The sequence below is a fragment of the Ursus arctos genome, unplaced genomic scaffold (assembly GCF_023065955.2).
Source record: "Ursus arctos isolate Adak ecotype North America unplaced genomic scaffold, UrsArc2.0 scaffold_10, whole genome shotgun sequence".
Lineage (NCBI taxonomy): Eukaryota > Metazoa > Chordata > Mammalia > Carnivora > Ursidae > Ursus > Ursus arctos.
Window position 1 is genome coordinate 10,109,833 of NW_026622764.1, and position 15,293 is coordinate 10,125,125.

The following is a 15,293-nucleotide window of genomic DNA, read 5'->3' on the forward strand; positions in this document are numbered from 1 at the left end:
TGGTTTTTACTGTGAGGGAGATGAGGAGACAGTAGAAAGCTTGAAAGAGGAGGAAAATAATCTGGTTTGGGTTTTAACAAAGTTGTTAGATTGATAATAGCCTCTCTGGGACAAGGATAGAACAGGGAAGCCAGCAGAAGGTTATTGTGGTAATCCAGGCTTGAGATAACGGTGGCTGGGACCAAGGATTGACAGTAGAAGCAGTGACAAGGACAAGAATCTGGATATATTGCGGAGACAAAGCCAACAGAAGATGCTGAAGGGTCAGATGCGTGGTGTAAGAGAAGAGAAATCAGGGGTAGCCCTATATTTTTGGCCTAAGCAACTAGACGCATGGCATTGTTAAGCACTGAGGGAAATAATACTAAGAAGACATGTCTGGGCAGGACAGAGAGGAGGTCAGTTCTAGACAAGGTGAGTGAAAGATGTCCACCTAGGAGGAGATGTTGAGAAGGCTGTTGGACTGCAAGTCTGGACTTCAGTAGACACTGGCTGAGACTTGAACTCCCAGTGCTCATCCTAGCTGGACATACTTCCCACATCCACAGCTCGGACTTTTCCGGGATAAGAAACACATGGTCAGGTTAAATTTTCAGTATGCTCCTGCTGCCCTCAAATCCGCACTGGCCTTATTTCCAAGAAAAATAACCAGTCACCGTGCATTTTACCGAAGGGGATTCTCAATCGAGGGGCTCCTTGCCCAACTTCATATAGCAGAAACCCCATTACAGAACTTCAGACACAAGATGCAACTTTGTGCAAGATGGACCTTAACAAATAGAGTCTGCAACTGATTGAATATGGCACCATTTCTCGAATGTCTGTAGTATATTTAATCATTTTCCCCTACTTTATCAGGAGGATACAATTTTGTTTTTTATATCCTTGTAGGAGAATTTTTTTAAAGCCTGGGGAAAATCATAAGTAGCTGAGTGATCCAAAAAAGCCATACTCGATGCATCTAAATAACCCTGTGTCTGGTTAACAATGAATTGATGCCAGTGGAATGATGATATTTTAAAACTTTTCCTATAAATGTGGCATATGCATCCCTGTGCATCAGCATAATCTCTGCTGAAAACATTTCAGTGAATGACAAGTTGATTGGCCCCAATTTGAAAAGCATAGTGTATAAAAACATAATTTTGGGGGTGGCCAACATTATGACGGATACTATATTCTGCTCATACACAGAACTGGTTTGAACTGTTTGGGGAATTTTGATAGTCCGTGAACGCTTTCAACAAAGAAAATTGGCCAAATAGGAGAGGGAAGAATAGAAAGGAATGGAAATAACAACTGTTGGGCAACTATTATCAGCCAGACATTATTTGAGAGAAAATGGTGGGGTGAGAGATTAATTGATAATCATCGTTTTTACTACCAAGGGCAACAGCAATGATATGGATGGAGAGAGCATCGGCTTTGCAGTGGAGGGCCCTCGCCCAAATCCCAGCTTTATCTCTTACTGTGAGACCTCACACTAATTACCACATCACGTCTGTGGCCTTCAGTTTTTATCTCTGTAAAAGGAGGACAACAATTGATAGTTTCTAGGTACTTGCGAGAACAGATTTTATCTGTATTCATACACACACACACACACACACACACACACACACACGTGTACACACACACACAGAGCCGGGCTTAGCTCTAACTTTACTCTATTACGAATGGAGGATGTGATGTTCAAAGTACCTGAGCTACTTGGTAGGGTACACACAAGCTCTGGATGACCACAGAAAAAGCGCAGGTCATTTCTGCTAAGATGCCATGTGGGGTCTCATTGATTCTAGAGCTCAGAGACTTGAAAGGATAAACAGGATGCAGCACAGATCCCTCTCCTCTGGCCAGACTATAACATCAGCCATGTTGAGACCCTCTCCTGGGGTCTCCTCATTCAGTTTAATGAGTTTATGTCAAAAGCTGTGGCCCTGTCGGTGAAAAGCCACCAAAAGAAATTATGACAGAAAATAAGATATAATAGCAAAAAATATCTCTTGATTCTTTGGGTGAGTGGAGGTCGTAGAGAATCTACTAGGTATTTTTTTTCAACAGTTTCCTATCAACATACATCTGGCTCCATATTAAAGAGAACCAAGAGGTCTGCTCTGCAAAACTGCTGACTCGGAAGGAATTGGAATCCCTTTATTATTTTCATTTTCTTCGACCTGCTTTGAATAACAGTAAGGATGTGGGCCAATTCCAAATCCTGATCCCAAATAAAAAGTCCAGGGAAATGGATGGCATATGGAGGCTAGGGATTAAGCGGGAAGGTGAGATGACAAGAATTAAAATCCTGGAGAGAGAGAAGGGAGTCGGGCCGAAAATGAAGGAAGCTTGGATTTCCCATTTGATCCCACAAGGACCTTAACTTTCAAATGAGATCGGTGCCTCCCATTTGCTCTTCAAGCAAATATCAATTGGGTTTTTCAGACTGGCTCTACTGTGAGAAATTCCATGGCAGTGTTAGAAGTAGAAGTGGATATATCAGCTCCTTTTCCATTGAATTTGCTGTCAGAGCCAGAAGAAGATATAAGAAATAATAAGCAAGTGGGTGGAGAGGACTTTGCCTCAAATGTGTTATACTAGTCTTCTCTTGCATAACAAAATCATCTCAAAAAATAGGTTTATATTAGCATCTGTATAGGGGGAGCTAAAGAAAGAAAACTGCAGTGCGAAACTGCAACATACACGTTGAATGTGAAGTGTTTTCATTTTTTAAAATCTGAGCTACACAAGGCAAACCTCACTAGGGAATGTAGCACAAGTCCTGGGGGACCAAGAGGGTGTCCACATGACCCGTGCAATGACAATTATGCTAGGAGTAGATAAGAACCCAAGGCCATGCACCTGCAGGCACACCTGGGGAGAAGTGTCATGCAATAGGGTCAAGGTCAAGGACAAAGAGTTATGGCACAGATGCTGAAGCTTACCTGTGACCAGAGAAGACGTTGGAAACTTGATCTCTACATGGAAAGGCCTCTGAACCATGGCCTCAAGCAGCCTCCTGCCTGGAAGAAACTCACATCTGCCCTGAGTCTTAGAGGAAAGCTTTGCCCTTGGTGTAGTTTTTCTTGGTGTCCTCTTTCCAGTCTCCTTTTGTCCTCAGAGGACTAAGAGTCAGAGGTAAAATCTGGTGTGAACAGATTGGACAAGAGCCACATTAGCAGAGATCCCATGCCAGAGAGACAGAAGTGCTGCTTGTAACTCCCAGTACTCCAGCCCCGCTCCTGAGGGCTCTCCCTGCACCTGGAGCAACCCCCAGAGGGATGGGGGAGGCAGCCAGAATGCCTGGGGGCCATTCTCTTGGCAAGGAGAAGGATGTATACTTTTTACCTGGCAAGCTAGCTACACACACATTTCTGTGCTTCCCCTTTTTCTACCACAAAGATATTCTGACATCACAAAACTATGATAAGTGACATCAAAATGCAGACTAAGAACTAAAATACTGAAAACGTAAAGTAGAGTTACTTTAGGTTACTTACTCAGCTTACCACACTCCACAGTTTTTCAGATTAGCATCTCTCCTGCTGCTTCTGAAAATGCCTCTCATAGTTCATTGTGAAATATTCGTTTATTACCTTTGGGTCCTGGAGCAGAGACACGCTATCTTAATATTAGCAAACCCCTTACCATGAATCAGTTGAAAGTACTACATAGTTGCTTGTGTCTTATTCTACTTAAACCCACTTTATTGAAAACTATGTTTTAAGCAAATATTGAAAACTATGTTTTAAGTTTAAAGATGTACAGATGGGTATCTACCCTTGAAAGCAGGTTCTCAAAGAGATATTTATATACCCATGTCCACAGCAGCACTATTCACAATAGCCAAAAGATGGAAGCAACACAAATATCCATTGACAGATGAGGGGATAAACAAAATGGGTGTATCCATACACGACTGGACTATCATCCAGCCTTAAAAAGGAAGGACATTCTGGCACATGCTACATCGTGGATGAACCCTGAGGACATTATGCTCCCTGAAAGAAGCCAGGCGCAAAAGGACAAAAATATTGTACGATTCCACTTACATGAAGTATCTAGAATTGCCAAATTGATGGAGTCAGGAGGTAGAATGGTGGTTGCCAGAGGCTGAGGGTGGAGAAGGAATGGGGAGTTGTGGTATAATGGGTACAGAGTTTCAGGTTTGCAAGATGAAAAGAGTTCTGGAGATTCGCTGCATGACAAGGTGAATCTACTTAACAGGAGTGATCTTAAAACTGGTAAAGATGGTAAATTGTGTATGTATTTTACCACAATTAAAAACAATGAAATATGCAGAGTACAATATATTTATTCTGTTAGATGAAAAAGACTTTGAGAAATAAGTGAAATTTCAGCAGATAATCCTTGACAGAGAGTGGAGTTGGGGTTGGGAGTCCGGGAAGGGATAGCAAAGCAAAGGGAGCTGCATTCAGAAATCATTCCGAATCCAGTGGTTTGCTCCCAGTGGTTTGTGGACATACTGAGGACGGGTGCTAGGGCTAATGTGAATGCATTCACAACAGAATACTGGGTAGGTCTAGAACTGGGGAGACTCGAGAGAGTTAGGGTCTTGAAGCTAAGGGCACAGCTTTGGGTATGGATGGACATAAAGGGTAATAGTGAGCTACCATGGGGGTTTGATGAGAGAGGTGACACTGTCGGAGCAGCAGGTGAGAAAAATGAATTTGGCAGCTGCATGAAGGATTGACTGCAGGGGAGCCATACTAGAAGCAGGGAAGCCGGTGAGGAATGGGTTGTAATTATTGGTCTTGGAACATAAGCATTTCCTTGCCATTAAATTGATCTTACCACAATAAGTCACAGTATTTACCCAGTCCTACAATAAAATGGCTCAGTATTTTACAGTAAGAAGTCTCCAAGGAAACCCCAGTGTTCAAGTCCCAACAGATGCAAAAGGAAAATATTGAAGAAAGGGAGCCCTAATGGAAAAAAAAAAATGAAAGAGAAATATAAAGACTAACATATCAGGGAGAGAAATTGCAAACCCAACTGATTAGTATTAGAGAACTAGCATTGTTTTTTTCAAAAATAGCTGGACTATTTAACTCAAGCAAAAAGCAATTTATGAACATTTTACACATTAATGAGCATTTCTTCTTAGAAGTGTTGAGTAACCAAAAACTCTAATGAGAGAGAATGGCATGCACAAATGAAAAAGCAGAGAGAAAAAAAAGCACTAAACATCTTATGAATGAGTCCCCTTCCCAGTGGAGCATAGGTATGAGTGAGTGAGAGGCAGAGGAAAGTGTGTGTGTGTGTGTGTGTGTGTGTGTGTGTGTGTGTGTGTGTGTGTGTATGCACATACATGCATGTGGGTGCTCAGCATTGGTGGGTGTCTGTGACAGGAAACATAGATGGAGCCAAACAGACCCAAGAATGTGATGGTGCTGACTTACACACAGACTTTATTGTCAAAGATATTTGCTGGCAAGAATGAGCTCTTGAAAGATCATGAACATCACTAAATATAAGCCAATATTTAAACCTCATGTAAGGACACTTTTGTGAGACTGGGACAGGTAACCTAACTTCATGAAGTCTCAATAAATATATGTCTAAAACAGTATGAATTGGGGCACCTGGGTAGCTCAGTTGGTTACGTGCCCAACTCTTGATTTCTGCTTGGCTCATGATCTCAGGGTTATGAGATGGAGCCCCGAGTCAGGTTCCACACTGGCCATAGAGCCTGCTTGAGATTCTCTCTCTCCTTTTGCCCCTCCCTGTCGCCCTGCTTGCGGTCATGCTCTCTCTCTTAAAAAAAAAAAAAAAAAAAGCCAGGATGAGCACACACTTAATGAAAGTGTTGAGAGGATTAGAGAGAACATAGAGAAAGTGCCTGGAATAATGCCCAATACACAATAGGTACTAAAAGAAAAACAAAATGAAAATAGGATTGTATTATATATGTGTGTCTATATTAAATATTCCTATTAATGATTGTTTCAAGGAAATCTACCTAGTCATAAACCCGTCCAACAGCATATATTTATTGAGCATCTATTATATGCCAAATGCTCGGTACTAAAGGGGTATGGCAAAGTCTCTGCCCTTAAAAGCAGACGTAACCTGACATAGTTGTATATTTACTCTCCAGAGCCTCATATATTGTTAACAAGGCCAAGTGCACAGGTGAAAATCCCAGTTGATGGAGGATGGGAGAATCTTGGTAACCATCCCCAGCACCCAGGCCAAGGTGCCGGTCAGCCTGTGGAAGTGCAGCACTGCCCCCTACTGGAAGGAGGACTTGATGACCGGGAAAAGGTCCTAATTTTCCAAGTGCAAGATGGGCTTCCCAGATTGCTCAGCCTTACCTCTGCAGAAAGAGGAAAAGAAAAGGAAAAGCCATGCAAAGAAGTGTGTGCTTGGATGAAGTCAAGGGCAGCCAGCTGACCGAGAGAGGAAGGACATCTGCTGGTTCTCCCTTTGCAGGCGTCAGTCATACCCCAAACCAAAAGGAAAGATCCAGACTGTTTGTAAAAGCGAGATCCAAAGTACTGAGGGTGCTGCTGCCAGAACAAGAGGACCAGTGTGAAGAATGAGTGAGTCTCTCCACCTGCACAGGCCAGCCCATATCACTACTTTGATCTCATGTAGCAAACAGATATTCAACAACCTCCAATACCCTCTGACACGGACCATTTTCCCAGCAGCCAACCATGTTCACCTCAGCTACACATGACCACCCCCATCATGACAGATGTCCCCACCTCTGTCAGAGAAGACAGGACAAAGACATAGAATAACATGTAATGCCGCTCAGGGGACATTAACATTAGTTGGCTATCAAGGGAAGTCATATAAGGATGGGGCCGCTCAGGGGACATTAACATTAGTTGGCTATCAAGGGAAGTCATATAAGGATGGGGCCGCTCAGGGGACATTAACATTAGTTGGCTATCAAGGGAAGTCATATAAGGATGGGGCCACTCAGGGGACATTAACATTAGTTGGCTATCAAGGGAAGTCATGTAAGGATGGAGAGCTTTCAAACAGGCCTCAAAAGAAAAGTACTCACAGACCAGGTGGAGGAATGGAGAGGGCCCTAGGAGATTAATGGGTTCAGGTGGAGGAGCTGGGAGACAGAGAACAGAAGAGCAGGATAGGAGTCAGTTCTCAAAGATACAAAGTGCCAGGCTCACTCTGTGAACAGTGGGGTTCTTCACGCAGAAAACAGAATTTAACAAATATTCATTGGACAATTCCAACTCAATGTGTCCCCCATGGGAATTCTTCTTGTCCTTCCCCATTCCATATCCTCTTCCACTGAATTTGTATCTCCCTTAATAACAGCGCCCACCAATTTCCCTACACAGAAACTTGGAGTCATCCTTAACATATCCCTGTCCCTGATCTATGCAGATGGTAATTCCTAGCTATGCTGCCTTCTCTAAATATTTCTCAAAACCCTCTCCTCTCCATCTCTGCTACCACCTTTGCAATTCAGGCCCTCATTATCTCTTGGTCATCTTGCTTCAAATTCAGTGCCCTTCAGTTTATCCTCTTGTTGCCACCCAACTGATTGCTCTCAAACTCAAATATAACCATGCTACCACCTGCTCACACTATTGACCAGCTCCCTATTGCTTTCATAAGAAAGTTCCTTGGTTTGTTACATAAGACCCTTTGTGGTGTAGTACTTACCTATATCCCCTGGCTCACCTGCCCTCTTCCTTTTATGCATCTTGTTCTCTAGCCATAGCAAACTGCCTGTTTGGGCCAGACCGCTTCATAACTCAGGATCTTTGCATATGCTGTTCCACCTTCAATGGGCCAGACTGTTTCATACCTCAGGACCTTCGCATGTGCTATTCCATCTGCTTGGACCACAATTCTATTTTCTGCATGTCTTTCAGCCACCAAATATTTACTTATTCCTGGAGAAGGCAATTCAGGCATAAGCATGACCTCTTACAGGATGCTTCTCTGGCAGCTCAGGCTGATTCTAGAACCATCTTCACTCTTTTCATGGTACTCTACTGCCTTTATTAGAGCACACATCACAGGATGAATTAGCCTTAAATGTCTGTTTTCCCCACTCAGCTATTTTATCCAGCCCTGTGTCCCCAGCACCTTCCAGAGTGCTGGCTTCATGGTAGATATTTAATAATTTTGTTGCATTTAATACAAGAAGAACATAAACAAATGATAAAAATCTGTGCCAGACAGAGAGAAACTTGAGAGTCTAGAGATCTTATAACCTGAGCATCCCTCTGAATGGAAACTTCCAAAAGCAAAATGGAGCCATAACCAGGACAGAAGTTTTGTTGAGGCCCAGGCAATTTGGCCCATTATGTACAATGACTTGTAGGGTCAGATTATAAAGGTGGAAATACTTATGTGCCCATGTATACATGAGTTTATTTTATTCTGATTGTACTCTGCCTTACTGGGCTTCGTCTGGCCCCCAACTATTTCAGTTTGGCATATATAAGGGAATTGAAATTATCTTGCAGATAACCCAAGATGTCTGCTCAGTGTCTTTCATCTGGCCAAATTGGTCCCCCTCCCCCACCGGGACCTTGCTCCCACCTCTGCCACCACATGCCCTTCCCATCCTTGGATGTGGAAGTACACCAGAATGTCAGGACAGATCTTCTCCTACCAGGCAGGGCTCTGAGCCATCCTGCTGTTTTACAGAGCCAAAGGGCTCCCTGCCTGGCCTCAAGTGCTTCAAAATGAACCCAGAAAGACAAGTGGAGGGCAAACATAACACAAATATGCACCTATAAAAATAGCCCTGCGGTAACAGCCGCCCAAGTGCTAGATGGGAGCAGTAACAGATGGCTACGTCTGTCTGATTTTCCAATCCCTGAGGTTGTACCTCTCTGCTTCCCTTCCATCTCTTTTCCTGGAACGTGGTTTTGGCAGGCAGTGGGTCCCTTGGAATCAACAGTATCCTTCAAAGTCATTCCAGAATGGTGCAGTAATCGAGGCCAACCTACATGCTACCCAGAATGAGAAGCCCAGAGTTATAGACGTGAGCCCTGCCCAAAACACATCAGTGACCTTGAGAGGACATCCCTGCATTTTAACAAAGTACATTAGTGGATCAAATGTTCCTTTTTAAAGAAAAGCAGAGGAAACTGGGCTCAGATGACAGTCAAAAGATATTTGGGCAATGTTGTTTGCTGATTGCCAGCTGAGCGCCTGGGCACTCAGGCCAAGGCCACCCTAATTCCTGCTGCTGCGCTGCCTCCTGTCTGCCCCCGACTCAGGCACCACTCTCCTCACTTACTAAGAGTCTGCAACTTTGGACAAACATTGACTAAAGCTGATTTTCTTGTTGCGTATTCCCCAGAACAGACTACCTGTGTCCTGGCAGTTATTAATGTTTGCAAATATTTTATAGTGATTTAAAAACGTAAAACACAATGTTTTCAAAATCACCCAAACTTATTTTTTAATTTTATTTTGATAGCATCCTTTATAAGCTTCCTGAGTCCAGTAATTGAAAGAGATTATATTTTGAAGTGTTATAAGTGAAATATTTCATATATTTCTCAATGTTTAATTTTCCTTATTGTAGTTCTAGAAGATAAAGGAAATGGATTTAACATCTTCACCAAGCCCATGTGGATGCCCCCAAAGCCCCTTCGGGGGACCTCGGTGTTCCATACCAATATCACTTTCCATGAATACCAGGAGGTGACCAAATCTGGTAGATAACATGCTAAGAAAGTCAGGCTTCATATGTTAAACATCTATTGAGCACTTACTAAAAGCAGCACTAGGCCCTTCAGGAGAATATGACATTGATAAGGGCATCATCCTACCCACACAAAGCTTCCCATCTAATAAGAAAGATAAACAACTAACTCTAGAGCCCAGGAGGATGCGGCAGGTAGGGGCGCCCTTCCAGAGCATGTGAGAGAGCTTCATGCCCTTCATTTCATGTAATCCTCAGCACAGCCCTCTGATTTGGATATCACCACCTTTCCAAAGGTGGGGTTATTGAGGCTCTAGGAGGTTAAGTGATTTGCCCAATGTCTTACAGAGTAAATCACCAATTCTGCATGAGCACAGGTCTGTCTGACACTCTACAGCCCATGTTCTTTCTCAATAAAAGTGGTACCATGCTGGGATGACTAAGCAAGAAGGAGAAGTTCATTCCAGTGGGGTTGCTGATGTAGGTATCAGAGAGGGCTTCACAGGGGAGGTAGCATTGAGCCGAGACTTGAAGGACTATGAATTCAATAGGAAATTCATGGGACAGAAAATGTCAGACTAGAGGCTGTGAGCTAGCAGTTAGTGTGGTGTTACTCTGGAATTCAGGAACGTGGAGGGAGAAATTAGCAAAATTATTTTGCCTTTTCTACATAGCAACCAGGAGAAACACATCCATCCTCCAGACCCCTTCCACCACGGATCTTCCTCTAGCTTTCTTACCACCAGTTCCTTCTCTCTTCTTTCCAAATGTTTATCTCTCCTCTTTTCTCCCTATCCCACTCAGACTTAATGAATGTGTGAAAATCAAGTCTTAAAAAAAAAAAAAAAATCAGTTGTGCTTGCACAGCATTTTTGTCTCCACAAAAGTGTGGACCATTGCCCCAGCTCTGTTTTTTAGGAGGTGGGAGAGGCATATGGTTTTACATGTATTGGCACCACTAGATTTCCTCTAAGGATCTGGTGGTACAAATAATGACCTAGAATTCTCATAGAAACCAACAAAGTAACTCCTGTTCTCATCATTTTGGTGGATTTCATAAGTTGCCCAGGCTCTGTGCATGTTTCCTGAAAAGTCCTAGAGGCCTTACTGTCCTAAGGTGCTACTCTGGGAGTTTGGAAGTAGCTGCTGCAGCTGGTTGGAAATAAATGTTTTGAGTAGGTTGGAAATAAATGTTTTGAGTAGCTTGGAGACAAAAATGCTAATTGATGGATGGAGTCCGTGAGGAGGGGGGAAGCCCAGTGGAAGTCACGTGCTTAGGTAGGAGGAGGGAAGGTAAGTCCATTCCATATTGAAATGAATGGACAGTATGAGGATGAAAGAAGGCAAGTGTTAGGGAGATGGCACAGTTGAGCTAGTTCCCATCTGATGTCTTCTGTTTCCATAGGGAAGAGCATGGGGAAACTGAGGAAGCCTTGAAGCAAATACTGTGGCAAGTACTGAGGGCCAAAGGAAGTGCTGTTGCCCTCAGCTGCAGGTGGGAATCATGGTCATGGGTGGGTAGTAGCTGCATTCCAAGCATTGCACCATTTCCTCCAACAATGCTCGGCAGGCACAGGAAAGGTAGATGGATAGATGGACCGAGATTGGCCTTTTGGTGAGTGGATGGGACAGAATTTAGACCCAAAGGTACTGAGGATATTGGCGAGAGGGTTGTTGAAATGTATTCAATCATTCAGCAAATATTTACTGAGTGACTGACAGATGCTAAACAGTATTCTTAGGGGGCGCCTGGGTGGCTCAGTAAGTTAAATGTCTGCCTTTGGCTCAGGTCACAATCCCAGGGTCCTGGGATCAAGCCCCTCATCTGGCTCCCCACTCAGTGGGGAGTCTGCTTCTCCTTCTCACTCTCCCTCTGTGCGCTCTTTCTCTCTCTCAAATGGATAAATAAAATCTTTAAAAATAAATAAACATTATTTTAAGCATTAGAGACAGTGGCGAACAAAACAGGCAAGGGTTGTTGGTGGTATTGTGTCATGGAGACAAACAAGAAGCAAATAGGTAAACAAGAAAATCAGAATTGCTGACAGAGGTGGGGGCCACAGAAGAAATGTGCTGAGAAGGAGGCTGTGTATTTGGAATAGTCCGGGTAAAGCTCTGGGAAGAGGTTGAAGTGATGACCCATAAGGTCCAGGCAGGATGGGGAATGAAGAGACTTCAGAGCCTGGTGGATAAGGAGGTTGAATGTCTTGAGGGGGTGAAAGAGGATGAGAATGCTAGGAGCCTGGAAAGTGGAGGTTAGAGCAGAGTATTTATTATATGGTTTCAGAGGTTGCACAGTTCCTGACAATTAGCTTGAAGGAATGACACAGGGGCTCTGTTCCTTCTCAGAATTGCAGCTTATGTCCAAAGCTAAGTACAAAAGTACTAAGAGCCCCACATTTTAAGTTCAGAGAAATTGCCAGTTATCGAGCAGTTACTTCTCCTTCAGGCTTTCTGGGAAGCATCCTTGCAAACTGAAGACTAACAAAGTAGACAGAGGCCAACAACCATGACACCAACTGTCAGTCACATAGGTCTGTCTCCTTTTCACCCCTCAACACAGAAGCTCCACTTGTCCCTGCCCAGTGTGTGTGCGTGTGTGTGTGTGTGTGTGTGTGTGTTGGGGGGGGTAGGAGAGAACACACAGGAAAAAAGACCACACACTTCCCTCCAGTCTAAACCAGGTGTTACAGACCGAATGCTTTGTCCTCCCAAAATCTGTTTGTTGATACCCTAACCCACAATGGGGTTTTGGGAGTGGGGCCTTTGGAAGGTAGTTAGGATTAGATGAGCTCATGAGGGTGGAGACTTCATGAATGGGATTAGCACCCTTACAAGAGTTGCCAGAGATCTTGTTTCCCCTCTGCTCTCTGCCATATGAGGATACAAGATGTCAGCCCTCTGCAACGCAGAAGAGGGTTCTCACTAGATCCTGACCATGCTAACAGATCTTGGACTTCCAGTGTCCAGAATCATGAGAAATAAATTTCTGTTGTTTATAAGCCCAGCCTATGAAACTCTGTCACAGCAGCCTGAATGGACTAAGACACTGGGACTAGAGTGACAGGCTGGTAGGAAGGAGGCCTTTAAATCACAGACAAAGATTAGAAAAAAAAAAAAAAAAGATTAGAAAGGATAGGACTAGAATAAGCTTACTAAGGTCTGGGAGTGAGCACACAGTTGTGAGTCATGCTGAGAAAGTCTGCCCTTCAGTAAAAACACTTTCAGGAGAAGAATTTGTATTTTATGTCTATACCCCAACAAGTTGAGACTCCATAAAAACTTGTTTTATGGACTTAAGACAGGGTGACTGAAGAGGAGCTTGCTTATTCATTCATTCAACACACATTTATTTAGCACATGTGATGTGCTAAACTCAACTGTAGGTGCCAAGGAGACAAAGGGGAGCAAGTTAGGCAAATGTCTTCCCTCAATGCACTTAGGTTCCAATGGAGAAAGAAGCCAACACAAATATGCATGGACATTATAACTGTGGTTGTAAAGTGTGCATAGCATCAGATTGAGAGTGATGTTGGGGGTAGCGAGAGGAAGGGACTATTCTAGACAAAGAGATCAGGGAGGTCTCTCTGGGGCATTATCATTTGAACAGGAGCTGAATGGAGTAAGGAGCATGCCCTGTGGATGTCTGGAGGAGCTCACCAGGGAGAGGCTATGAGGAGGGAATGAGCTTCGTAGAGTCAGAGGATTCCAGTATGGTGGGAGCAAGGGGGACATGGTAGGAGATGACACAGGGAGATGAGCAGGGGTCAACCCTAAAGGGCTTTGGACTTTAGTCTCAGTGTGATGAGAAGACCCTAGAGAGTTTTTAGTGGTGTGACATGGTATGATCTAATTTAGGGAGATTTCTTTGTTACCAGAGTGGAAAATTGACTATGGGGGCAAGAGAAGAAAGCAGAAGCTAATTTATGAAGTTGTGTATAGCAGCCCAGGTAAGAGACTGGGCTAGGTGGAAGCAGTGGAGGCAGAGAAGGAGTGCTCAGCTTTGGGATATATTTAGATGGTAGGTCCTACCAGGTTCCTGGTCTGTTGAGGAAGAAAAGGAGCCAAGAGCCTAGGATGAAGGGTGGATTCTTCACACCTGAGATGAAAAGATTGACAGCAAGCCCTGAAGCTGCGCCAAAGAAGGGAGTGACCAGAAGGTACTGTGGAGGACAAAAAATCTGCAAGTTACTCAGGGGAGCAAGGAGGACCCCAACCCAAATGCGAGTGTCACTCAAGAGGGAAGTTTTCAGTGAGAACCAGGAAATGGATGAAGCATCTGTGACTAGATTAAGAGTGTAAGTGAAGTTATTTGCAATTAAGTAAAGGTTGTGAAGAGTATCATGGAAAAGGTTAGGAGGAGAACAGTCACATCTGGTTCAGGGAGAAGGAAAGAGAGCCACAGGGGCTGGGATTTTGGAGAGGATGATGACTGGAGGACATTTTTCAGTTTGGATGAAAAACGGATGAGTCATGGGGAAAATAACTGGCCTAGAAATGTTCACAGAACTGGGCCTGGAAGTCCCTGATGGATTGAGGTCTCTGGTGGATGAAAGACTTGGACCTTTCTGGAACAAGCCAGCTGCTCCTGGAAATCCTAGACCAGGTGGGCTGGCAACAAGATTGTTTGGTTCCCAGGAGCCTCACTAAGTGCTGGAAATAGCATTAGCTCCAGATTGATGGGAGGCCTTTCTGGATGGAATCCTTTACAGCTTGTCTTAACTGTGACTCTGAGGGAATAAATGGAAAATGGCATCATTGATTTTAAAATAACTCTAGGTGAGATAGTTGCCTGTACTTTCTGTTTCCCTTTACTCAACTCCCACTCACTTCTCAACCCACAGGGATCTGATTTCTGCCCACTGCATTTCACTCAAACAGGTCTGGCCAAGTACACTACTGGTCTTTGTGTTGCTTGATCCTATCGGCATTTTCAGCCCTTATCTTATTTGACATTTCAGTCCTACTGACCAACCCTTCTTCGTGAAACACTGTCTTTCTTTGGACTTCCACAGTGACCCCACTCTCTCTTGATCGTGCTCCTACTCCTCTGGCCACTTATGTGTTCTGTCTCTAAAATCCTCATTTACTTAGCCTTTAAAATGTTGGGTTTCCTTAATTGTTGATTGTAGGCCTTCTACCTTTCTTACTTTATCTTGTCTCTTTAGGCCATCTTGTTCAGACCCATGGTTTCAACTGCCTGATATAGAAGACATACGAAAAATGTTACAGGAGTGTTCAGAGGTGTGCATGCCTGAGGCATGGGGGAGATTGCTTGAGTTGGGTCATTGCTACCCAGATGGTAAATTTAGCCTTTGGGCAGATAATGAAGCCCAAGGAGAGTATTTATAAAGACAGAAAAGAGAATCTAAACTAGAACTCTAGGAAAAATTATTCACTGGATTGGAAGATGAATAAGCACCAATAAATAAAAGTAATTGCTGTTATCATTCATCACGATTACTATTATTCTACAAGTTAAGTGCTTGTTTGTACATTCAAGACCTGTGTACATTACCTATGCATTAACTTTCCTACATTCCACCCAGCAAATTCATGCCTACATTTCTCTCAGTATACCACCAGGCTTTGTTTGGTTCATCAATTCAGTCCAGCATCAGTAATT

At 43.6% G+C, this 15,293-nt stretch overlaps 1 long non-coding RNA gene across 3 annotated transcripts in view; it reads right to left on the bottom strand.

Annotated features, from left to right (window-relative positions):
- Positions 1 to 15,293, bottom strand: part of LOC130542777 (uncharacterized) — a 63,900-nt gene that overhangs the window by 41,101 nt on the left and 7,506 nt on the right. For 2 of the 3 annotated variants that reach the window (XR_008957574.1, XR_008957575.1), the window contains exon 2: positions 2,940 to 3,139. This is a non-coding gene — a long non-coding RNA (uncharacterized LOC130542777). Of the gene's footprint in view, positions 1 to 2,939; positions 3,140 to 3,494; positions 3,588 to 15,293 lie in introns of those variants that run through there. The other variant, XR_008957576.1, reaches the window with a different exon arrangement.